The sequence below is a fragment of the Protopterus annectens genome, chromosome 10.part0 (genome assembly GCF_019279795.1).
Source record: "Protopterus annectens isolate FY-2018-M chromosome 10.part0, PAN1.0, whole genome shotgun sequence".
NCBI classification, from domain to species: domain Eukaryota; kingdom Metazoa; phylum Chordata; order Ceratodontiformes; family Protopteridae; genus Protopterus; species Protopterus annectens.
Window position 1 is genome coordinate 475344102 of NC_056744.1, and position 25455 is coordinate 475369556.

At 36.7% G+C, this 25455-nt stretch overlaps 1 long non-coding RNA gene across 2 annotated transcripts in view; it reads left to right on the forward strand.

The window, feature by feature from the left end:
* The window catches only part of LOC122813193, a 236708-nt gene that overhangs the window by 165951 nt on the left and 45302 nt on the right, over positions 1–25455 (forward strand). For both annotated transcript variants that reach the window (XR_006366647.1, XR_006366648.1), the window contains one exon: positions 20562–20684. This is a non-coding gene — a long non-coding RNA (uncharacterized LOC122813193). The remainder of the gene's footprint in view (positions 1–20561; positions 20685–25455) is intronic.

Sequence of the window (25455 nt, forward strand, 5' to 3'; positions counted from 1 at the left end):
AAGTAAGATTTAAAGCAGATGAGGTAGCTTTTGTGAAATCTGATGGACAGTTTTATGACATAGTAACCGATGGTCCACAATAAATACAGCTTCTTTTCAAAATGATAAAACTGTACATGCTAAGTAAAAGGCATTATTTGCAGTAAATGCTACATGGAAAGCCTTGTTATGGATTGTTACGGGTCTGGAAGAGCAATTTGTTATCAAGAATTTGTTTATAATTTAATTTTCTAACGTCTTTGGAAACAAATGGAGAAGGGCCATAGGTCTGTAGTGTTCCGGTTGTGCGGCTTTTGGAATAGGAATTGTTACTGGAAATTTATACTTCAAGAAGTGTATTGAGTAATTTATTTACTTAGTGTATATCTATGGGTTTGAACTGAAATTTGGTTAAAGTGCAGTGGTTGTCAGGGGGTAGTATAGTAAGAATTGTGGGATGTGAATGGTTTTGGGGTAGTAATAGAAATGGGTGGGGATGAATGAAGCTAAAATCTCTTTTAGATTATTGGCAGTGATGAAGGACTGAGATGGTTGTTATTTGTAGTTTTGGTTTGGCCTTGTATATTTTTAAGTTATTTCTAGTTTAGTCTTTGATTTTGAGAGAAAGTTCTACTTTACTGTGAGGAAATCGGCTTTAGCAACCCAATTGCTAATCTTACTTTACGTTTTACTTAGTACAATGGAGATAGGATAGTGTAAAGAGCTGTAAGAAGATTTCCACACCTGCAATATTTTATTACTGAGATGCAAGGGGATTTTAAGGTTAGATGTGGCACAGGTACAGAAATTATGTCTGAGCTTCTATTTTGGTGTGGGATATCAAGATTCTTGACTAGATAGGAGAATAGTGCTAGGTCACAAAGAAGAAAGATCAGTCAATTGGTCAGAATGAAAGTGTTAGTGTGTTTTCTTTGGCTTATGGGAACATGCAGCCAAAACTGATTGTGGGATTTAAGGTTTATAAAGTACCTTTGTAATAGTAGGGGAAATGATCTCCTGTGTGTATTAAGGATAATTTTATCAGCAAAGCATCAGTTGGGGACATTGGTGAAATTTTTGACAAAGGGTTTTTTGAGGAAGGGTTAGGGTGAATAGAATTACTATTACTTGGGAAACATTAAAGAGTAAATGAAGCCATAATCTGTTATGAATACTACCAAGCCAGGTAGACAAGACACATTTGTTTTGTGATTTCTAGAAGAAAGTGCATCAAGTAATGAGGTGATGTCTGAAATGGGGCAAGCGGGTCTGATAGGCAGCAACTACGCAGGGCTTGATTTATATAGCTAAAGTTAGAAGGATGATAAGTCGGTTGAGATATGCTGGCATTATTGAGTTTAAGGCTCTGTAGAGGTGATAATAAGTGATTTTTCATGGTGGTTATTTCACTGTAACCATTGCTTGCTTAGAGGATTAGTGGAGTGCCCCCACCCATTATTGTTAATTGATGGCTACTTCTGAGCACATTAGAATTGTTAGTGATGCTAACAGGGAGAACATTTTCTACTTCTGGGCATGTTTCAGTTATGGTGAGGACATCAGTAGTGTGGGTTTGTAGACAAGGTTCATGTAAGTCAAATTTATTATTTACACTGTATAATTTTGTAAGATATGTAGGAAAGTTATGCTGTGTCGGTAGTGGCTAGGAGACCCTGTTTGGATTGAATGTCGCTGTATAAGAGGAGGTAGGAGTGTTTTAGTGTGAAGTATGCAGATACAGATAATGCAGGAGTTTTTGATAATGTATAGATAACTTGCAGATGTAGTGGGCTTTAAGGTATGTGTGTCATATTGTAAGGGATGGAGTTTAAAAAAGGTGAAAATTTGAATAACAGGGATTGACAGACTCTGATAATGGGAATGGTGTATCCCATAAAATGGAAATTTCTAACAAAGAGTGTAGAATTTCCCTGATTGTTCTATATGCTTACAACATGTAGACTTATGTTGGCTAGGAGGAGTGATTGGTGTGCATGTCTGTTTGTTGGGATGGTTATGTGAGGTTAGAAAGTGAGTATTACAAATAATTCTATAATGATACACACAGCCTGTGTGTGCAGGGAGTATTTTATAACATGAATGACTAGGAGTTTAAATCAAAGGTGGTTGAGAGGGCAATAGTAAAGGAATGGATGTACAGTGAAGTAAGAAATGAGTAGTAACAAAGTGAAGCAAATGAAGTGTGAAGGAATTAAGTTGCCATCTAAATCCTCCTAGTTATGGAAAATAAAAATACTGACAGGGAGGTAGGAGAAATTAGAAGGAGCGATGGGAATATATCTGTCACCTACTTTCCCAAATACAGAAATAGGAATTTACCTACCATCTAAATTATCAATGTAGGAACTGCAAAGGAATGAGACAGATGTGAAGGAGGGGTCATGATGGGAATACACAGGCCATCCGTATTCCAGAAGACAAGTGATGGGAGTGGGAGCATATCTGTCATATATAGGGGGGCACTGGAAGTAAGATGTGAGATGTTAGAAAGGAAGAGGGGTTCCCCCAATCATTTAAATGTTTAGGAAAAAACTGAAGTAAATGCATCAGAATGCGACAGATGTGAAGAATAGGTGTGAATGAAAATATAACTGCATTTATTTTCCAAAAGAGAAGCAAAGTGAATGGCAGTATACCTGCCCTGCATACTCCTACAAAGAAGTGCACTGAGGGGTAAGATGCAAGTTGTAAAAAGGAAGTGAAGCCTCCACAGCCATATACGTACTTCTTTAAATGAAAAGGAGATGTGGAACATGACTGCACATTGACAGAGAGTATGATACTGTGATACATGATATATGTATTAATGTTATGTTACTTTGAAAGTTCTTAACAGGTAAAGTAATATGATTTGTAGTAAAGAGAGAGATCTTAAGAGACCAATTTTTAAGAGGTGAGTGTGGCCTTCAGCTGGATTGAAATAGTTAAGTACAGTCTTGCAGCAGGAGAATGACCCAGCAGGTTATGGGCAATGGCATGTGATACATAAAAGTAATGATAGAAGGATGAGTGGGAATTTGGGTAGGTTAAGGAAGTGCAGTGAGCAGACTTTTACCATGTGTGGAACAAGCAGTTTTTGCACATGAACTCTCAAGATAAACAAGCTTTCCAAACCAGCTTTGTAGTGATTAATCTGATAAATCAACACGAGCCTCTGTGTCCTTAATCGAAAGTAATTCATTTGTTAACGAATATTATTATCAAGCATTCTGTATACAAAAGGTAGCATTCATATGAATATGAGTCACTTGTCAGTGTAATTGTGTTGGAGTGATGTGCACTGTTCATATGGCTTCACTGATAGGGAGTCAATTTATACAAATTACACTTATCATGCCCAGTTAGCCATCAGAAGGAAGAAGAAGAAACAATGTACTGCTTAAAATGAAGGATGAAGAGGAATGATAATAAACCTATACTTCACTGTAAATGTCTGATGTAAGGATTGTTGCTGTAATGGGACTTGAACTACGTAGAAACTGCAAATGTCCATGGCCTTATCCTTGGTTAAAATTTGTTCAATTACATTTTTTGGGTAAGGTGGGTTGGCATCAGAACTCCTCAGACATAAGAATGAACCAGCCTAGTGATAATTAACAAGCTACTTGTAATACACATACTTAAATAAATAGGTGCATTCCTTAGTACTGTAAGCATTATTAAGGTGTCTTGAACAACAGTGCACTGATTCAAATAGCTATAGCTATTTGGAAACTATAATACAACCTCACTTTTAAATCCTGTGAAACATGCTTAAGACGCACTACTATAAAAGCTTATTGTGCAGTTTGCTGTCCCAAGGAATTAAAGACATTGCAGATCCTACAGCATGTTAACATTTTATATAACAATGCATCAGTACAGACTGAACACAAGGCAGCTGTGAACCATACAAAACATTCTATCCAAAACATTCTTTAAAACCAGGTATATAAACACAGATTACAAAGACCAAAATTTTGACAAAATGAAGTAAGCAGAGAGCAGAAGTAATCTTTATTAGATGCTAACACTATTGTTTTCAGTGGTATACTTAGACCAGTTAAAGTCAGACAAACAAAATTCAAAACATTTGCTAAAAAATGGCTGTCAGAAGGTGAATCACATTGTTTGTAAACCTAGCATAAATTTGCATAAGTGAAACTTGCACACTATGTTTAGTACACAGCTGTTTATTGGCAGGATTCAAAGACATAGATTCTGGCAATAGAGTGGAGTACAGATGCTTATCTGCTTCGGAAAGTGGCATCAGGTTGCATAGCGCACAGCATACTATGTGTACTGCTAGGGGAATACTGTATCATGACAGCACTACAGACTACAGCCAGAAACAGCGGCTTAACAAGGTTTAGTATAACTAAGTAGCTATTGGTAGCTACTTAGTATCATAACTTACTAAGTTACAGTTCCCAGATGCCCTGTGACCAACAGTGTGCTCCACAGTTATGTCTGAGTGATTCATAAAAATGTTTCAGGCCTTCAGGAAGATGGCAGTGCTTAGATTATTACCAAATTATGGTATAGAGGAGATGTGGCTTTGTTGGCTCTCTCTTGGGTGGGACCTCAATAGCATCACTGTATTAGGCTGGAAACAAATTGGGGTTACCTGCACCTCAGGAAACTTGGGTACCAGTAGGGTTTTTCTTACAATAGAAATGAAGTTTTATTTTATTTTATTTATTTTTACTGCTGCATTGCTGATATGCTGCTCAGTTCTTCATGCTGATCAACATACCAGAAAGCAAAGCAGATTGCTGCACTGACAAGCACAACAGCATCTGAATGTATGTGGTTAGGAACTTGTTAGTTACCCCATTAGGATCAGCCACATGTGGATGGTGTTGTGTTTATAAATTACATGTGAGTGGGGGATGTTCATCTCTGAGTGTGCCAGTGCCCTTTACATTGAGGAATATAGCAACAAGATGGGGTAACACTGCATACAAGATCTTACCCCACTGTGTACAGTGGGACAAGATAGGGTAATGCTGTATACAAGATCTTACCCCACTGTGTACAGTGGGACAAGATAGGGTAACGCTGTATACAAGATCTTACCCCCACTGTGTACAGTGGGACAAGATAGGGTAGCGCTGTACACAAGATCTTACCCCACTGTGTACAGTGGGACAAGATAGGGTAGCGCTGTATACAAGATCTTACCCCACTGTGTACAGTGGGACAAGATAGGGTAATGCTGTATACAAGATCTTACCCCACTGTGTACAGTGGGACAAAATAGGGTAACTCTGTATACAAGATCTTACCCCACTGTGTACAGTGGGACAAAATAGGGTAACACTGTATACTAGATCTTACCACACTGTGTACCTTTTTTCTAGGAATCACTTAGGACTTTAACTGTTTTGCAGCACACCATCTCTACTTTGTGGTGCACACTTTATTCATTACAGTAAACTCTCAGTTAGCTGTTATCCATGGGGTTTGGTAGATGCTGGATAACTGTAGTTTCTGGATGCTTGAGAGTTACTATTAAAAATAGGCCTGACTAATACTGTACCCTATACTATACCATACCATAAACACTATTTGGGATAGAGGAAATTTATTCCTGTCTTCCTTTTTAAAACTTTAAAAGTCTAACAATGTAAGGTATTTTTTTGAAGGGGGGGGCAGAGTGTGCAACACATGAAATACTGTACTGTATTTATTCAATTTTTTTTTTTTTTTTTTTGCTGGCTGCTTCAGTTCCAGTTAACTGAGAGTTTACTGTATTCCTTTTATTGACTGGGTTAATCCCAGTAGACTGGTAGTAATACCTTTCAGCCATTCAGATTTTCACAGAATGTCCAGATTTTTGCCTCACAATTTGGTATGTATCTCATAAAATGTGTGGCTTTCTTGGAAATCACTTGAGGATTGAAATCACTAAATAATGGCATACATTTGAGATTTGGAGTTCATATCCCTCAGAAAACATGTGCCAACACAAATCCTGTTATTCTAGCAACTTTCTAAGTTTATAAGAGTAATATTTAAAATCCATCCCTATTTGTGGGCCTTTGTCTCCCTATTATGTCAGGCTTTGTCCAGATTTCTTGCACTATGCAGTTGAGGACTATGCTGGTGGTTTCTTTTCAGTGGAGACCCGAGTTGGTATTTATACTGCTTTATGAATAGTGTCCAAATTAAATACAGCAGGGAGGGTGTTGGTACAGAGATTGATTCTAACTTCTAGTTATTGAATAGACTTGTAATAGTCAGAAGACTGACAGCCTAATATTTGCCTATAAATCAATGAGTCTATGAACTAATGTATCAGTCCTAAAACAGCAATTGTTTACATATAAACTGTGGCACACCATGCAGCTGACACATCTCACAAGTATGCAGTGGTGGGATAAATGTAAGTGGGCTTTGTTTCACTCAGATAAAGTGCTGATATAAAACACTATTTTAAAACATAACAACAAGAGTGAGGATTTTGTTTTTGTAATTTGTTTTATTCAGTTTTTTAAACAGTTCTAAAAAAGCAGAAAATAGCTTAGTATATCTCTAGACCCCAGCTCTTCACAGTTGTTTTTTTTTTTTTTTTTTTTTTTTTGGTTCTGGCTGACTCCCATTTCCTGTTTTCTTGAACCCCTCAGCCCTTTTACTTTTTGTATTGGTAGACTTAGCACAAAATAGTGAATTTATCCATTAACTTATTTTGTAAACTACTATGTATCTCATCAGTTAAAAAAACATTAAAACATGATTCTATTCATTCAGCAATTTGTACAAACAAAACATGTATTTGCTGCAAATGAAATGTACTGCTCTCATGTCTTTTATCTCCAGTGAATTTCCCAGAGTTATTTTACTGATATTTGATTAACATTACTGACCCCTACTGTTTTCACAGCCTACACTATGCAGTCAAATTTCTTAAAATAAGTGCAGTATACCATATGAAACCTCAGCCAAAAAACATAAAACTCCTTTTGTTTTTTGGCAGTGATGATGGAAGGTAATGGTAAGACAGCAGACATAAAGGAAAACAGAAATGAATACCTATGTCTTTTTGTTGGGATGCCATGGGAAGTTAAGAAAATAAGTGGTTTAGACATTCCCCTAAATTTGGAGACTCTGTCTTGGATCAGAACATTGCCTGCCTGTCTGTAATTGCCTGGCAATTACTAATGAATATATGCATAAAAATAAAAACCTTTAGCAAATTTCCCAGCCCTAGTGGAATTGCAAGGGATAATCTATACCTGAGGCTAGCACAGCCATATAAAAATGCTCGTTTTACCTGTGTATCTAAGCAGTCAGCCAAAAGCCCCTAAACCAGATAATCTTTTATCAGTCCTTGCCATAAAGGCATGGGCTGTGGAGTAATATGTAACTTTTACAAACCTTGGTAATGCTTTAGCACCCATGTCTGTAACTGCTAAGACCTGGACAAATCCGTTAATGATTCTAGCCAGGGTGAATCGTTAATGGAGACAATAAGTGGGATATCCTGGGTGGGCGTTAATTGGTTAAAATCCCCATTTATAGTGAAGCTATCATTAATATACACCACTGATTTCTGTAATACTTCTTCAACTTTTATAATTGTTTACCCTGAACAAAGGTTAATAAGAAGATATTTTGAAGAGAAAGCATTATAAGGACTCCACCCATCTGCACTACAGGCCCAGAGCTATCCCCTCCTGCCCCTTGCAGGGTTCTATCAGGTGAAAAATTAAGGTTGGTGGCTAGACTAGAGGCCACTTGAATCACATAGAGGAAGAGAAAAGGTGTAGCCATCCTGTCTAAATTTCTAATGCCTCATGGTCAAGATGTGTGACTCTTGGACACTGAATATTTCTAACATGAGCCTGAGAAACATGTTGTCCAGCTTTTCTAACCTGAGATGGTGAAACAGTCTAGCTTACTTTAAAAGACATTTTAGCCCATTAATATTAAAGCACCAAAGCTGTAGTCAAACAGCCATTCTCAGTAAAACTAAGTTCTCTATGACTTCCCACAGCCTGCAGGCTATTCCTTCCTGAACTTCTGAACAAGACCTTTTCTGTATCAAGCACTCACTTTTAGGATAATCCCCCTACATCACTTCAAGATCTAGTGAATTTAATACTGCTACCCTCTTTCTCCAGTCCATACTTCAACTTTTATTATGATCATTCTGATTACATTACCTTTCTGTCAACCACGTGATTTACATTTAAAAGTTTGCAACAGACAGACAAACTAAACTTCATCAGAAAATTAGATGACAACTGGTCATCAACTCTGCTGCGCAGTACAAATATATGCGTTTCAGGTCATTTATTTTTGACTGTTTGTAAGCCTTTGATAAATAATATAAGCAGAAATAGTGCTAGTGACAACTGACAATGTCGAAGTTACGATCAAGCACTGTAATTGCTCCTTCAGTGAGGGCCAGCTTTGAAAAGAGGAAAAGCATTGCTGCACGTATAGTAGAATTTCAGACATACTGCTTCAGCTACAATGCTCTGTTAAGGCACGGGCGTTTGTATATGTTGAGCTTGCCCCATTTATAATCAAGTTCTGACATACAGAAAAAGAAGAAGAAACCGACTAAAGACTTTGCCACCCTTAACATGAGTTATACAAAGAAGTGTAAACAATAGTCTAATTTTATTTCCCACAAAGCTTTCCTCCTCCTTCAGATATCTACTTTTTCACTCTCCACCTAACTCTCAAGCCAGTAATTATGCTACTGTGTCATAATTTAGCTGTTCCACATTCTGTGTTGTCTGCAGTAGGTCTTGAGTTAACTGCCTCTTTTGAATCATCCAGGGATGGCCTTCTGATTTTCTTTAGACATTCACTTTAATTTTGTGTCATCCCTTAATCCTGGATGAGATTTGGATCCACCTTTTGTCTAACATCTTCCACTGCCTTAAGTGATTACCAGTAGGCCTTCTGTTTTTTTCCAGTAGTTATGCCAAGTTGTCTGAATAAAACCTGACGTGTCCTGCTGTACTGCAATAGATATGCAGACCTTGACATTTTAGAATTCTCTGCTTATGAATCTTAGACAATGAACTACAATGGATCTTGGTTTTTAATCTGAATCAGCAGATTTGCTTCCTAAGACTCTGTGAGACCTTTCAGTCTAAAACTGGTAAGTTGTAGGTTTTGTTTTTTAAATCTTTGCAAGCCATTTCATCAGGAATTCAAAGATTGTCTCCCTCTTGGGATTTTGGCAAATGTAAATATGAACGTTTTTCTTAAAAGCACAATTTTTCTGTGCAGTCTTGCAGCAAGTACTATGTTTGGTGCTTGAAGAAATTAAATATTTGTATTTTTAACTAGGGTAGGGTACTGATCTTGAGGGACCCTTTTGTGGCTCATTGAGTTAGCATTGTCTCATTAAGTGACTTGCCCAGAGTAGTTAAATGGAAACTAAATGAATCAAACCTTAGACTTCAGAAATCAGCTTGTTAACAGCTTATGGGCTTGAGTCGCTGTGCTAACTGCCAAAATGTCAACTACTAAAGTCAAAGTGACATTCTGCTACAGTGAAATTCACAACAGTATCTACATCAGGAACTTACAGATATGCATTTTTTCTGACAGAGCCTTTAAAATGTCTTTTAAATCTTAAACATGAACTTTTGTTGACTGAAGAAGGTTTCTAAACACTTCTCAGAGCCATTGAGTGGAAGTTATTAAGAAATGGGTCTCTGAAAGTCAATTCACCATAGAGAGTTAATCTGAGTAGGAGCTTCTTTGTCTTTTGTGCCACTTCGTTTCAAACATGCATATTTTTAGACTGTGAACATGTGCTGAGCTTTTGGGGAGTCAATTTACAAGATTTAGGTTTAACAGTCATTCACCCCAATACTTACAGCCCTGAACAACAATGAAAAACTTACCAAATATTGCCTAAAAATTATTTTTATAACAGAGCTGGAGCTGTGCTAAACTCAGTATGTTTTGCTAAAAGAAGCATGTCTGAAAGTACCACTGTCAGGTGTGTTAAGTGACAGCGAGACAGAACTAGAGGGCAGTTTAAGGTTTTGAGACACAGTAGCATTAAGATCCTCTTGGTATGTTGGAAACAAATTTTGCAGTCTGGTGATAGGATACACTTACTTTCTTATTATGTGTAATATAGATATGGATAAGAAGTATATGCCCATAAAATTGTCTAGGTATCAGAAAAGTATTTACAATTTTGTTAGTGTTATGTTTTGTTGCAAGGAATGTTCAACATGATAGAGTGAACAAAACAATTTATTAGTTATGGAAATTCTCATAATTCCAGTTATTCTAATTAGGAGTAATATATAATTGTCTACCATGGGATGGGAAAGGCCAGTCTCTAACCAAATGGGATAGTATAATTCCAGCACAAAAAGTGAAAGTGGCTAGGCTTAAAATGGCAGTTAGTCTTGTACTTACCTTTTAAGCTGTGAGATGAAATTTCTGATGTGTTCATGAAATTTAAGTTCTCAGTTCACAATTACCTCTAAGTACTTTAACATGGTATAAGATTCTATCTAATGTGTACATACAGTCATCTTTATTTGGACAGGTGCTGTCTTAATTATGAAGGAACAACTCAACTAAAACTCTTATTTATCAAATGTGTTACCAAACAAAGTGATCAAATGGTGCAGTGGTGCAGCAGTAGCATTGTCACCTCACACCAAAAGGTTCTCCGGTTCGATTCTTAGCTGGAGTGCCTTCTGTGTGAAGTCTGCATGTCCTCCCTGTGTTCTTGTGGGTTTTCTCCGGGTATGCCAGTTTCCTCACATTTTACAAACATGTGCATCTGGAGCATTTCTCATCAGACCTCTGTCGAAATTCGGCTTTGTTCCAAATCAGACTTTCTTGGTAAATAAATCCTGCATTTTGCACAGTCTCCTAGCTCACTTCTCTCTACAGCCACCTTCCTAATATAAGCACTCTTTAGGGTCAAACCACTTGTCAAAGAGCAGGCAAACTTGACAAGTCAGATCTTTATCAAGTTTGACCTCAATAATTAGGACTGCAGCCATTTTGGTAAAGTAGACATGGCATAATTCCACCCTCATGTGTATGTAACATTGCACACTGCAGCTTTTTAGGAAGCCAACTATGAGACTCACTTGTAACTCAGGCTAAGTATGTATACCACTGATTCACCAAAGCTACTGCATCCCTTTAGCTGTGGTGCAATGTCCTTAGAGACAATTATTTCTAGTTATGCAGTGGAGATGATATGAGTGACAAAGCTCCACCACAAAAAAAAAAAAAAAAAAAAGTTTGGTGATTTTTGAAAGTTTCTGCAAATATCCTTTTAAACAATTTGCCTAACAATTTTCCATTTTGAACAGCTGGCCTTCAAAAGACCAAACTACAACCATACATTTCTTTAACATTCTGGTGTTCTTTGCATTTTATATTGTATTTACTTGAATTAATAATCTGTCTGCATTAAAAACGTTCAGATCTTATTTAATATTTTTGTTATAATATTGTATGACTTTGGGTGCCTTCTATATGGGGTCTGGGTACTGTTGATTTACTGCAACTTGCCAGTGACATAGGTAGAATGGCAAATCTAAATTGTCCCTAGGTTAGTGTGTGTGTGTGTGTGTGTGTGTGTGTGTGTGTGTGTGTGTGTGTGTGTGTGTGTGTGTGTGTGTGCCCGCGCATGTGTGACATAGAAAAAGCTTGACAATTTTTTTCATTTCCGACATGCTTGGTAAACTCTATAGATGGTGATAGCTATTCATGGGGTCACTATAGTGGTCAGATGTGACCATACCTCTCAACCTCTTAGAGCAAGAAATCTGGACAAAGCCACAAATAGTGGGGGGAAGGCCCAAAAATAGGGACACTTTTTAAATATTGCTCTTGTAAACTTAAAAGGTTGATAGAATATCAGCTTTTGTATTAGTGTGGCTTTTCTGAAAAATATGAAGTCTGAAACTCAAATTTTATTTTCTGACTTCAGTCTTCAGTGATTTGCCAGTGATTTGCCAGAAAACTACAATTTTATGAGAAACACAACAAAAATATGACATAAAAATTTGGACATTCTGTGAAAATATCGACATTTGAGAGGTATGGATGTGATTCATAAGCATGAATAGATTGATGGTAAGCATAACATTGTTAAGAAGTAAATTAAAATAACAAAACAACCACAGTCTGATAAATACTGATATTTATGAGTTTGATTTTATTACTCTACATGTTTGTTTAAGCTGTGTTGCATGGGTATGTTTTACAATGGAATTTTTAGCCAATTTCCTTTTATTATACATTATACATTCTGCCTGCGAACCCCATTTTTAAAATAACAGGTTTTATGTCCTGTTTTTCTGCTTTTGTCAAAGATTGTACACATCTACTTTTTGTTATTGTTATATCAGTCATTTGATCTTGTTGCAGTTGGTGTCATGCGGGCAGGGTGCTAAGTTATAAGTGCATGCATAACTTACTGTTTGAAACAAGTTTTCTCAGTTTTCAGAATGTCCAAGAATATGGGCTGTGTGCAGTAAATTATTCTATTAAACTAAACTGCGGACTATTTTTCCCTACAAATGCATCATTTATTAATCATGAAGGGAGAAAAACACCTCCAAGTTTTTCCTTCCAAAGTGAATGTTTATGTGCATTTGCGGAATGCTTCTTTGTGAGGATTACACTGGCCTAGTGACTATTTTTGGTATAACAGAATACTTGGAAAATGCCCTTAAATGGAAAGAGAAAGGTCAGAGCAGGTTAACAGCCTTGTAGCTCAAGGGAAGGCAGTGAACCCATAAGCCGATGTCAGTCACACACACAAAAAAATCCCTTTGCATGTTCTCTTAACACAAGCCTTCCACACCTGGTCCTTTGAACAACAAAATACCACAGGTTCTGTTTTATATGGGAATCACATGAACTTTCAAAGTGTCAAACTTGTATTCATGTTTTTAGCCTTCAAAAAGGGATAACTATCTCCCATTCTGTAATAAGTTCTAAGTTAAACTAACCCTTCTCTGGTCCGAAGAGCTCACTTTGTACCACAGTGACATAACAAAATGCCAAAGGTATTTCATCTTCAGATAAACACGTATATGTTGCCACTACCATGTTTAGCACAACAGGCTGACTCCATTAGCTGTTAATAAGCTGCATCCTGTAGTCTTTGCGTTGATTTTGTCAGGCACTTTTCGCAAACGATGTGAATCTAAGCTAGTCTTTTAACTAGTCAGGGTTCCCCATTTACCCCCTAAAAAGAGTTACTTTCAGTGAGAAGCCCTAATGTTTTAGAAATTTAATAAAATAACAATCAGATCCTTTTTAAACAGGTTCTATGATGGTCAGTCACATATGTTACCTGATCATCTGTACAAAAGTTGCAACAAATGTAAAGGCTACCTTTCTAGCCTTTGAAAATCCCAAATTATATGTTTGTGTTTATGATCCCTTGTACTATACTCTAGCTGCTATATTGTCTGCTATTGACTTAATTTTTATTCATCCTTTTTCTTTTTTTTCTTTTTCCCCTTTGTAAGATTTTTGACCCCAAGTCTCCACAGAAACTGAGCACTGCTCAGGAGGGCTAACCACTCAGTAAAATATAATTAAGCAAATGAATGAATCAATAAATAAATACATGCATGCATATGTACCTGCATGTATGAACACATAGCAACTTAAAGGATTTCTCTGCCTTCGATACTATCCTACAAATAGATGATTCTGTACTACTTATTGTAAGAGTAAATGTTGGAATGTAATGAGGTAGAAGTTTGCTCTTGATTTTACAAACATATTAATTTTATATTGCTGTATTCCTCTACTACACTGTTTGTTTGTTTGTTTGTTTGTTTGTTTGTTTGTTTGTTTGTTTGTTTGCTTGTTTGTTTGTTTGTTTCATTAAAAGGATCACTAAACTACGTTTACTGAAACTACATTTGACCAACTAGTTTTCATGTGGGGGCAGAGCTCCCCCAGAGTCTCCATGCAGAGAGTTCATGCTGCTTGCATCCCCATCACCATAATAGTCAACCTCAGGGTCACTGGACCATACAAGCAAAAAAAAAAAAAAATCTCCCTTTTCCCCTTGCTTTGCCTTTTGAAGACATTGCATTATACTGACTTAGACAAAAATGGTAAGTCAGAATGTACAAATGGTTTGCTGACAATTTTTGAATGTTTTCCCACCTCCCCAATTCCTACTGGCCAGCTAGCCTGCTGCAATGTCCTTGTGCATTTTTTGTGGCTTTGTCCAGATTTCTTGCATGAAGAGATTGAGAGGTATGGGACAATATATACTAACTAATGAATTACAGTATCTTAGAGCATTCCCACATCTCCAAGGTACAGTATGTTTGGAATTAGTACCCCCCCCCCCAATCAGGTGCGTATGGAGAGAGAAATGTGTTAAAAGTGTAAAACCACGTCTCAGAATTTACTGTTATTTCGTTATTTTTGAAGTGTCAGGAGGAGTGAGAGCTCACGCATCCAGTAGTGAACGTCCTTCTTCGTAGGTTTAAATTACTGCTTGCAATAGCTTTGCATTACGTTCAATTTATCTTTTTATCGTGCTTCTACTTTTATTACAGTTCACTCACAGCTTTGTAGGTCACGTTTAAGTGCACCATGTTAAAACTTTTATTTTATTTTCCTTGAGCACATCAGAGTCAAATATATTATTGTTAGCTTTTTTTACATTTGTTTCTAAAGAGGCAATAACAGCCTTATCTGAAGTGACTACTTACACCAATGGTCAGTTTAATAAAGGTCCATCTCCCAGTTAGCTGTCAGCTCTGATTCTGGTGGTAAGCAACAACAAAAATATTCTATAATTTTTTTAAATCTTTTTACATTTGTTTGAAGATGTGTTGTTTGATTATATTCTGATGACTTAAAACACACCTTTTCACCCAGCATATTCCTCTAATAACACAATGGGATCAGCCATGTTGTAATCTCTTCTTTTGAGCTTTTCAGCCATGTTGTAATCTCTTCTTTTGTGCTTTTCAGCCATGTTGTAATCTCTTCTTTTGTGCTTTTCAGCCATGTTGTAATCTCTTCTTTTGTGCTTTTCAGCCATGTTGTAATCTCTTCTTTGTGCTTTTCAGCCATGTTGTAATCTCTTCTTTTGTGCTTTTCAGCCATGTTGTAATCTCTTCTTTTGTGCTTTTCAGCCATGTTGTAATCTCTTCTTTTGTGCTTTTCTTATGCTCTTGATTTGCCTTCATAGGCAAGAATGAATCCATAATCAATGAGGCTGTATTAATGAACAGTGAGATGGCAATACCACCTAATTATTGCTTTAGGTTAATGTGCTGTCTTAGATATCATATTTTTTTCTCAATTTTTTAATAAGAGTCAAATGAAAAGTTACAGAAGACTTCAAACAGAAATCATGACAAGGGATTAATCTGAATGAACATGTATTAGTTTTGACCAGCATAGTAATATTCTGCCTATTTAACACAGTTGGGTCTATATTAGAAGCTCGAACAGTTAAAAGAGTGAAAGCTCTTTGATAGAGCTGTAAATATCAAAGGTATTAATTAGCGAAGACACAGAACAGTGATTTTTTTTCCCCTGGGAAAAAAATCAGTGCTCTGCAAAAAAAAAAATGCAAACACAACATAAAGTGGGGGCTTAGCACCCAATATCCCCCGATGTGGGGGCTGTGCCCCCAACAGCCCCCCTACTTAAATATACCAATTCTGATATTGCACCACACTGGAGGAAATTGCAAACTCCTGAAAACAGCCCAGTGATCTTTTTCCATGGGGGAAAAAAATCACTGTTCTGTGTCTTCGCTATTTAATGCCTTTGATCTTTATAGCTGGATCAAAGAGCATTCGCTCTTTTAACCGCTCGAGCTTCTGATATAGACCCAACACAGTTATAAGAATGGGGACAGTGTAAATAAGGTAATGTTTAAAAAATGGGTACTTGTGTATTATTGCAACCAGATTTCCCATGAAGAGAAATTTGGCTGTTACTCCTCTTTCAATGCTGTAAACAATGTCACCGAATACTAAACACTTTAGACAACCCTTTTCAGGGGAAGGAAGACACTATATTTTAAGAATAAACTTGATATTTGATCAGAGATGGCATTGAAGTGTACTGCAGCAGAAAACAGTTTAACTTTGCCAGTATTTTTCAAGGGAGATATTTGGTTAACCTGAATATGCTTGCTGAAACTAGAAGCATTTTCCTTAAGATTGTGACTGTGCAAAAGTCTGACAATGTATGAATGTTCTTTGAGGTTATTTCAAAACTAGTGTGTAGCTACTAGGTAAGCTGATGCAGTGAACCTCAAGTACTCTTAACTTCTACACCTCACAGAAATGTATTGAGTTTCTAAGAGGGTTATTGAACTAGAACAGCTCTTATAGATCAAACCCAAAAGTATGCTTATGCCTAGTAAATTTTACCCAGCTAACCAAAATAATGAAATAAAATTACGTATCATCGCAACCTGATTTCCCACGATCTAACCAAAATAATGAAATAAAATTACATATCATCGCAACCTGATTTCCCACGAAGAGGAATTTGGCCGTTATTCCTCTTCCAATGCCACAAACAATGTCACAGAATACTACTTAACACTCTAGACAACCCTTTTCAGGTTAGCATACATAGTTTCTGGAAAACATAACAAATTATCCCAGGTTGGAAATCTGGTAGAGTACCAAAAAATGCAGATTGAGGTGCTCTAATTAATACCTCACTAAACTATGACCATAAATTGTGCCGCTGATTCCAGGCATTTGTCCTTGACAATAGAAGACCCTTAGGGGAACTGACATTTTTGTGTGCATGAAAGCCATCATGGATAATATATCAGTCAGTGTGAGAGAACTCACTGGGTGAGGTATCAACGTATCAATTTTTACGTGACAATTTGAAACTCAATAAGTGGATTGTAGTATAGAAAATGACTGCTGATGTGATTCCTGTGTATTCAGTGGCAGTTACAGTAGAGAGTCAATTATCCAAATGTTGATTATCCAAAACGTCAATTATCTGAATGCAGTCTTTCAAAGTTTTTGGGGAGGAAAAATTATAAAGTCTGAATATGTAAATGTTATATGTATTCGCTTGTGCATTTTTTTTGAGCTTGTAGCCTGCTCATGTGTGAAAAATATTCTTTATTGTCCACTGGAATCAATGAATGGTTGAAAAGTGTATTCCCTGCATGCAGAAAAAACAAGATTTTAGAAGTTTTTTATTTGGTTCAGTGCATGTTTGATTAACCAAACAGTTTGATTATCCAAGCCACCCTAGGTCCCAATTAGCTTGGATAATCAACTCTCTACTCTATTCACTTTCTGTAGTGTCTCCTCATTTCTCATGACTGTGTAGTCAAAAAGATGGTTGTTGCTGGAAAGTGTACAGGGGACTTGCCCCTGAAAAAATTCATTTTACATTATTTTTTGAAAGGTTGAAGCTTTGACTGTTTTTTAAGCTTCATGTTATGCTAGCTCAGGGATACATTGTACAGGCTTTTTTATTATTCATCTCTGTATGCAAGGTTCATAATGTTTGCTTCTCTTGACTGTAAGAATTTATACTATTTTTATTAATGTACATCTTCCACACTGTCTCATTTTTTATATTTAATTTCTCTTGGCAGCCATTTCTTATGCTTATCTTAGCCATAATTATACAATGACCCTCCATTAATATTCCAAAATGTGCATGCTGATTGGCCAGCATGCCCGTTGTAAATCCCACAATATACTAATGGAAAAAGGTCTGGTCACCTGGACTTTTTTCCGTTGGTATAAAGTATCCAAAACCTTTTCTTTTTTTTTAATAAATAAAAAAAATAAAAAAAAAATGGAGACTTTCTTTTCTCCATTGCTTCCATTTCAAAGCATTGATGTAGTGGGTATGGGTAGGAACGCAAGTCCCATATACATGGGCAGTACATCAACACAAGGAAACAGTATACCACCATCGGCAGAAGAACAGTAATACACCATTATACAAAGACATTATTTAAGAAAAGTAAGTATTTTTTCTTAAATAATGTCATTGGTTGTGGTATATTGAAATTTACCCACGGTTGGCTTTATTTAATCACTCGGGCTTCATCCTCATGATTAAACCACACCAACCATGGGTAAATCTTCATTATACAACAACCCCCATGCATGCTGATTGGTCGAAAAGGTCCCGGACTTTTTCCATTAGTATAAGTCACACAAGATCTCCATTTATGTTAAAAGAGTTTAACATAGTGAGACAGCTTTAAAAGTAACGTAGATCTTCCTATCTCCGTTGCTTTTAATGGTGTCTCGCTATGTTAAATGGGTTTAATATAGTGAGACAGCGAGATTCTCCGTTAAACTCCTTGAGATATTGCTTTCTGATGTACTGCGTAAGCATATTGCGCAGTACATCAGAACTGCCGCAGAATACCAGACAGCTGGAAGGGCAGCAAGAGGCGTGCCATTATTTAAGAAAAGTAATTATTTTTTTCTTAAATAATGTCTTGTTTGGCCACTCAGGCTTTGCCCTCGTGACCAAACCCCACCAGTCATGTGTAAATCCAGCATTACCCACACCCAGGCATGGGTTATTGCTATAATATACCATACCACATCATCGGTTATTGCTTATATAATACATTTGAAAAGTTAAGAACAGTAATAGAGACACTCCCTAATATTAAATAAGTTATGTAATTGTATTCCCTTTCTACAGAATATTTTCACTGATGCCTCCTCACAAGTGTTCATACAAAAGTAGTTTGCAGATAAAACTGTTTTCCTTAAAATATATGTTACCTTTTCTTTATGGATGTTTTATATAGTTAGTTTATTTAGAAGATATTTTCCACAGGAGTTGCAAATGTGATGTGCACAAAGTTGTACTGGATTGTAGCTGATAATAACGTTGCTTCTACATCACTATCAGTATTGTATGTTAATTGACTGTAACATGACAGCTGTTGAAAATAGTTACTCAGTAGCTGGCAAGCTAGCCTTTGGTGATGTCATTCTCAGAAATGCAGTAACGTTAATGATACTGCTGATAAATTACAACCAGTTATGATAGTGTTCAGGCAAACTGCATATCCACACATCTAGGCAAAAAAAAAGGAACACAGTAACAGAAAATAGGATATTTAATAAAAATAATAAATAATATTAATTTGTTAAACAGGTGGGCCTACTGGACACACACACAGTCCTTTTTCAGGTCCAATGTAGGAGCAAATGCCTTGTTAAGTGACTTTCTGAAGGTTGATGAGGTTGAAGGAATCAAACCCTGTACTACAGGACCACAGCTCACAGCCTTAACCCTCTGTATCAATTTCCAGTTTTAAAAAGACAAAAGCTGAAATCCATTCATTTGAAAGATACAGTCATTAAATATGCACATAATGCTGGAATGTTATATAATGATTCTGATTTCTTATCATATGCTTCATATACTAGACACAAAAAAGTGCGTGTGTGTGTGTGTGTGTGTGTGTGTGTGTGTGTGTGTGTGTGTGTGTGTGTGTGTGTGTGTGTGTGTGTGTGTGTGTTTGAAAGGTCATACTAAGAGAGTTAAATAGGGGATGCCATGTCTGTATGTGTGCATGTTCAATCCTGCATGTGGGTGTATGGCTGAATGTTTCCATGCATGTGAGTATGGGCAGTGCAGTTGTTTGTTGAGTGTGAGCATGCAAATGTCTGAGTGTGTGTGTCTGTGTGTGAACATACATGTGTGCATATGTGTGTGTGTGTGTGTGTGTGTGTGTGTGTGTGTGTGTGTGTGTGTGTGTGTGTGTGTGTGTATTCATGTTCATGTATATTAATCATAAATCCCCTTCTTCCACATTCATTCATAGAGTCACATATATGGTTACCCTTATCCCTCTGTATGAAAGACAGTCCCTATTTGTATCTCGTGGGAAAAAATGAGATTTCAGGATGAAAAATATGTCTCAACGTTCCTTCACTAGCTGTATACCAAATTATTCTGTCTCTGAAAGCCCTAAATAGGACAAAGGAAGATATTTTGAAAACATACTGAAACTAAAAAAATATATATAGAGTTTCAATGGCATCCTGCTTGTGCTGTATGTTATTTTCTGTCTAATTTGGAAGTGCTAGTTCAACTACCCTGCCATTCTGCTTACCATTAAATTTTATATTTTTGCTTGCTTTTGTTAGACAGAGTGAACACATTTTGACTGAACATTATTTTACTGGAAACCTAATTGTAATCATGTCAGACTATAAAATGATGACTTTTAAAATAATTATTACATTAAAGGTCCAGATGACTGTGTGATTCTTTACAAATGCAGAACCACACACCTGCCGGATTCCTTTGCTAGCTACTTTGACTACATATTTATAATTAGCCATAGTCAAACTATGTAATTAAGCTTAGTTCAAAAGAAATCGCTGGAGCAAAATATTGTTCATATTATAAGGAGAATTATTTGTGCTATATTCTGCGCTACAATGTTTAGATTTTATTTTTTTTGTAATAACTAAGTGTGTGTGTGTGTGTGTGTGTGTGTGTGTGTGTGTGTGTGTGTGTGTGTGTGTGTGTGTGTGTTTTGTCTAAGATATGCTACAGATACAATTACTAAATTTTATTCTTTGTTTCTTTCACAGCTATTATATCCTGAATTTCACTTTGAATAAGAAGAAAAATATATTTGTGCTGCTTGTTATTGTAAAATAGAAATGGTGGCAAAGACTAAAGACAACATTTCCATTGGCACACAACAACTAAAGGTATGTATTACCATGAAAACAGCCATAAATTGATTGTTTTCCTGTCTGCCATGCTATCATTCTAGGGTTAGTAATTTTTAGCGGTATGTTATAGGGTGCAAATGCAAAGTCTCTTGGCTATGTTAATAATCTGCTGTGTAGTTTTATGAGACTGAGGTCCAAGAGCCATCAGTCTGCCAAGATGTTTACTTATGAATGAATGATTTAATTAATTAATTAATTAATTAATTAATTAATGAAATTAATTAATGTGTGCATATATATTTATTTATTTATTTTAGTTTGATAACCAGGTAAGTGGACTGGTCAATGGGGCCTTTTCAGCCATGACCTAGGCACCATGGCGCAAGGCACCATCAGAAAATTAAACTAAAGAACACACAGAGTTGTATGTAGTACAGTAACTGAGACAATACTTGCGTATGTTATTTACACCATTTATTTGCAGTATTTACAGTTAAGGTAGGCATTCAACCAATGGTCATTTGTTAAAAGTATATCTTTACAAGAAATATGTGATATAGAAAGAGCTGCAAGGGTTATCCAATGTCATGAAACCAAGAGCATTTTTTGTCCTTAAGTAGCTGTTCTTTTTGTTTAAGCCATTACAGTGCATTTAGTGTCTCAGGCATCACTTCAAATAGGTCTAGTCAGAGCTAGCTAAACTAGGGGAAAATTCTCCAAGCACAAGAAGGTATTTATTTATTTATTTGTTTGTTTATTTGTTTATTTATTTATTTATTTATCTGGGTTGTCACAATGTGAATGGAGAACTTTTTTCACCACTAGTTTAATAACTTTCTGATGTGGTTTGCTGTTATTAAAACCATTTGCACAAAGGCTACTATGTTACACACAGTTCTGTAAACTGCTAATTTCCACAGATAAGAATCCATGTTTTTTTGTTATTTTTTTCTGCCAAGGCACCCTCCACACACACACACACACACACACACACACACACACACACACACACACACACACACACCTTTCATTTGTTATAAGACACACCTCCAGGTAAATCATACCTACCTGATGAGTTTCTGCGGTATACAGTCTTCTGGTTTACAACCACAGACATCCCATACAGTCCTGAAAGTTTGTTTGTTTGAACATTGTCCCAGTGGAGGTGGTCTATCACATGTCTATTTTGGGAAGACAGCCACCTCTTTTTGCACCCTTTTCTCCTGCAGAGTAGTGAGGCTGAGCAGAATGTATAACAATTTTTCTTATAGCAACAGAAGTAGTTTCCTTCTGTGAAGTTTCTAAAATATATGTTCACTTTTTATAGCCTTGCTTCATTTGAATGTTTGCTGGTAAAGATTTTCCTTTAGATTTCTGCCAACATATCTCAGATAACATTTCTTTGTTCATCATACTTCTCAACATCTTAGCCCAAGAAGTCTGAACAAAGCCACACATAATAAGGGGACAAAAGCACAAAAACAGGGACAGTTTTTAAATATTGCTCTTATAAACTTAGAAAGTTGATAGAATAATAGGTTTTATGTTAGTATGCTTTTTGTATAAGATATAAAGTCTGAAACACAAATATTTGCCCTTATTTAATTACTTCTATCCTCAATGATTTGCCAGAAAACCACAAATTTTATGAGGAACAGAGCAAAAAACATCAAGCAAAAATCTGGACATTCTGCAAAAAATCTGGACATTCTGCAAAAATCTGGACACTTAGAGGTATGCTGGGAATGCATTGTGTACCTTCCAGCTGACCATCTGCCTCCTTCTACTGCCATTTCTCACACAGCATTTGATATATATTTGTATCATCTCCACTATGTAAAGAAGTATTGCTTGAACTTTATTGCTGCCAGCTAAGTGTTTCAACATGGAAAACAAAACCTTTACCGAAAACATTAACTTTCCTCATACTACTTCCAGTGTCTTTGTTGTCAGAAAATACACACACACACACACACACTAGGCTGAAATTGTAATCTTAAGAGTTATTGTTCCAGCTCCATATTCCCTTTTTTCTCAAATGTGCAGCCAAAATTTATAGTAAAAACATACCACCATTTAATTCCCAGGCATTAAAATGTTTCTTTCACATACAATACTCATTAATAACAAATGGTCACAGTCACATGTTATAAAACATCCAATAAAAATACAACAATTTCATTGAAATGTTTGCATTTCAAAAAAGAGTTAATTGACACAGCTTAATTTAAACTGGGTGTGTGGTCTGCTCTAAAAAAGGAAATCCACCTTTAATCTTCCCTCTGTGTCACCCCCTCTAATATTTTGCTTAAGAGCAGTTAACACTACAAGCTTAAATCTATGGGTAACACCCTTGTTCCTCTAATGTTTGTATAAAGCACTTGTGCCTACTCCTCCCCTAATATCTGATAGATCTTGACATGACCTTTATTTTAATTTTCTGTTAGTTTTGCCAAGATACAAGGCTGGACATTCCTCATATAGTGCCATATGTACTAAGTGTTCATAGGTTCATAGTTGGGTACTAGGCTATCAGCCTAAGGGCCTATGTAAGCCTAGCCAACAAGGTTCCCTGACTTATGCCACCCAAGAAAGTTATTTTCCTGTGCCACTGTCGAGCAGAGACACAGAAGTGATCCCCGGGGTGTATTTTTTTCCCATCCACTCATCAAGATTTTTCTTGAAGAGTGCTAATGAAGAACTTTGCTTGACATAGATGGGTAGCCTGTTCCAGAGTATGGGAAGTCTCTGGGACAGGATTCTATCCCTCCAACATGTCCTGTTTATTGTGGTGACAAGGTTTAGGTCCCTAGAGCATGTAGCTTAGAGAGATTGGGATTTCTTTATGTATAGCATGTCCAACATATCTGGGTTTGACATAGCTTTATATGTTAGGCAGAGATCACCACAGAGTAGGCAATATGCTATGGAGTAAAGCTGGAGTTTTTTGCGGCGGTCAGTGTAGGGCATTTGTTTGAGGCCAGTAATCCTCTTTGTGAGGTACTTCAGTGGCCTTTCAAGCTGCTGTAGATGTCTTGTGAGGTACATTCCCAAAGGGGCGTTGTACTCTATAATGGATCTAATGAGTGTCGAGTAGAGGGGAACAATGACCTCTTTTTTTCCTGGATGAGAATCCTTTTATGATGAGGTGTGCCATGTAGAAGGACTTCCTGATTACTGTGGTGATGTGACTATCAAAGGAGAGACTACTATCCACCTGCGTCCCAAGGTCTCTTATCACATATTCGGTGTTAAGTAGATTGCTGCCTATGTGGTAGTTCGTGGGTACAGAGTTTTTACCAAAGGAGATGACACTGCACTTTTTGGCATTAAGCTTATGGCCATGGCTCTGACACCAGGCATCTGTCTCAGCGAGACCCTTCTGTAGGATGTCCACATCATTTGGGGACATGACTGTGGCTCCTAGTTGCAGTCATCTGCGAACTTCATTAGCCACAGGCCTTCTGTGTTAGTCTGTACTTCAGAGAAGTAGATACCAAACAGGAGAGGTCCCAGGACGGAACCCTGTAGTACTCCACTTGTCACTACTTTGAGGTCAGATTTGGAGTCTGCAAATTTTACAGTGTGGGTTCTGTCAGTGAGCCAGTTGGCAACCCATCTTGTGAAGTAGGGATTTATACCTAGTTTAGTATGTTTAGCTATAATTCCAGAATGGGGGATGGTGTCAGAAGCCTTGGCGAGGTCAAGATAGGCTGTGTGAACCAGCTTACTCTCATCTACGGCTTTGGTGACTGCCTCAAAGAAGTCGATCAGGTTCAGGAGGCATGATCTTCCTGTCACTATAACAGTTCACATATTGGAGTAGACTGAATTCTTTATTTAAAAGAGGATGATTAAACTTTTCAGTTCTATAAATGAATTTACAAAATCCACATTTATAACATGATCAGGTTCCCTTTTTATGACTATACCTGGCATAGAAATAATTTCTGAAACTAAAGCAGGGTGCTTGTAAAAACTGGTCCCCCAGCTTCTTTAAAGATGACAACATATACTTATTTTATTTAACATTTGTTTACCGGGACGTCCAACTGGGACAGAACCCATTTTCAGCACAGGCCCAGGGAAATGCTCCAGACACATGTCCTTGGCATGTGGAGGAAACCAAAGCACCCAGAGAAAACCCATGTGAATGCAGAGAAGACATGCAGACTCTGCACAGAAGGCACCCCAGCCAGGAATCAAACCCAAGTTCCTCTTGCTGTGAGGCAACAGCAATCAGTATATCCAAAGCTCTCATATTATAAAACACATATCCAAAGCCTATGTCCATTCTATTCGTAACCATTGGTTTAATATCATTCCTAGTGTCAGAAAAAAATGGTCCCTGTCCAGTATTCCTTTTAACTGTCACCATCTCCTTTACATATTTAATTTCCTTCATCCTATATATTTTATACCTAAAATCTCTTTCCATAAGATCTAGTTCTTCAAGAAATGATACATCATTTATCACTATCCTATTCAGCTTCAATACCTGACCCTTCACAGTATTCTTAAATATAAAACCTAGATGCATATTATCACTGGGTAAATACATATTCTTTTTCACATCTTTTTATAAATAGATGTGTCTAGCATTCCATCTATAGACATTGTTATGGTGATATCTAAAAATTCAATAGAGGCTTGTGATACTGTAGTTTTAAAACTTAAAAAATCTACAGTTGGCATTAAATATTCAACATATTTATCTCATTTACAGTACCTCTCCGTAGCATTGTCATCCATAAAGCTCTTCTGAAAAAAATTGATGTGAATATTCCTTAGAGTTTAATATAAACTC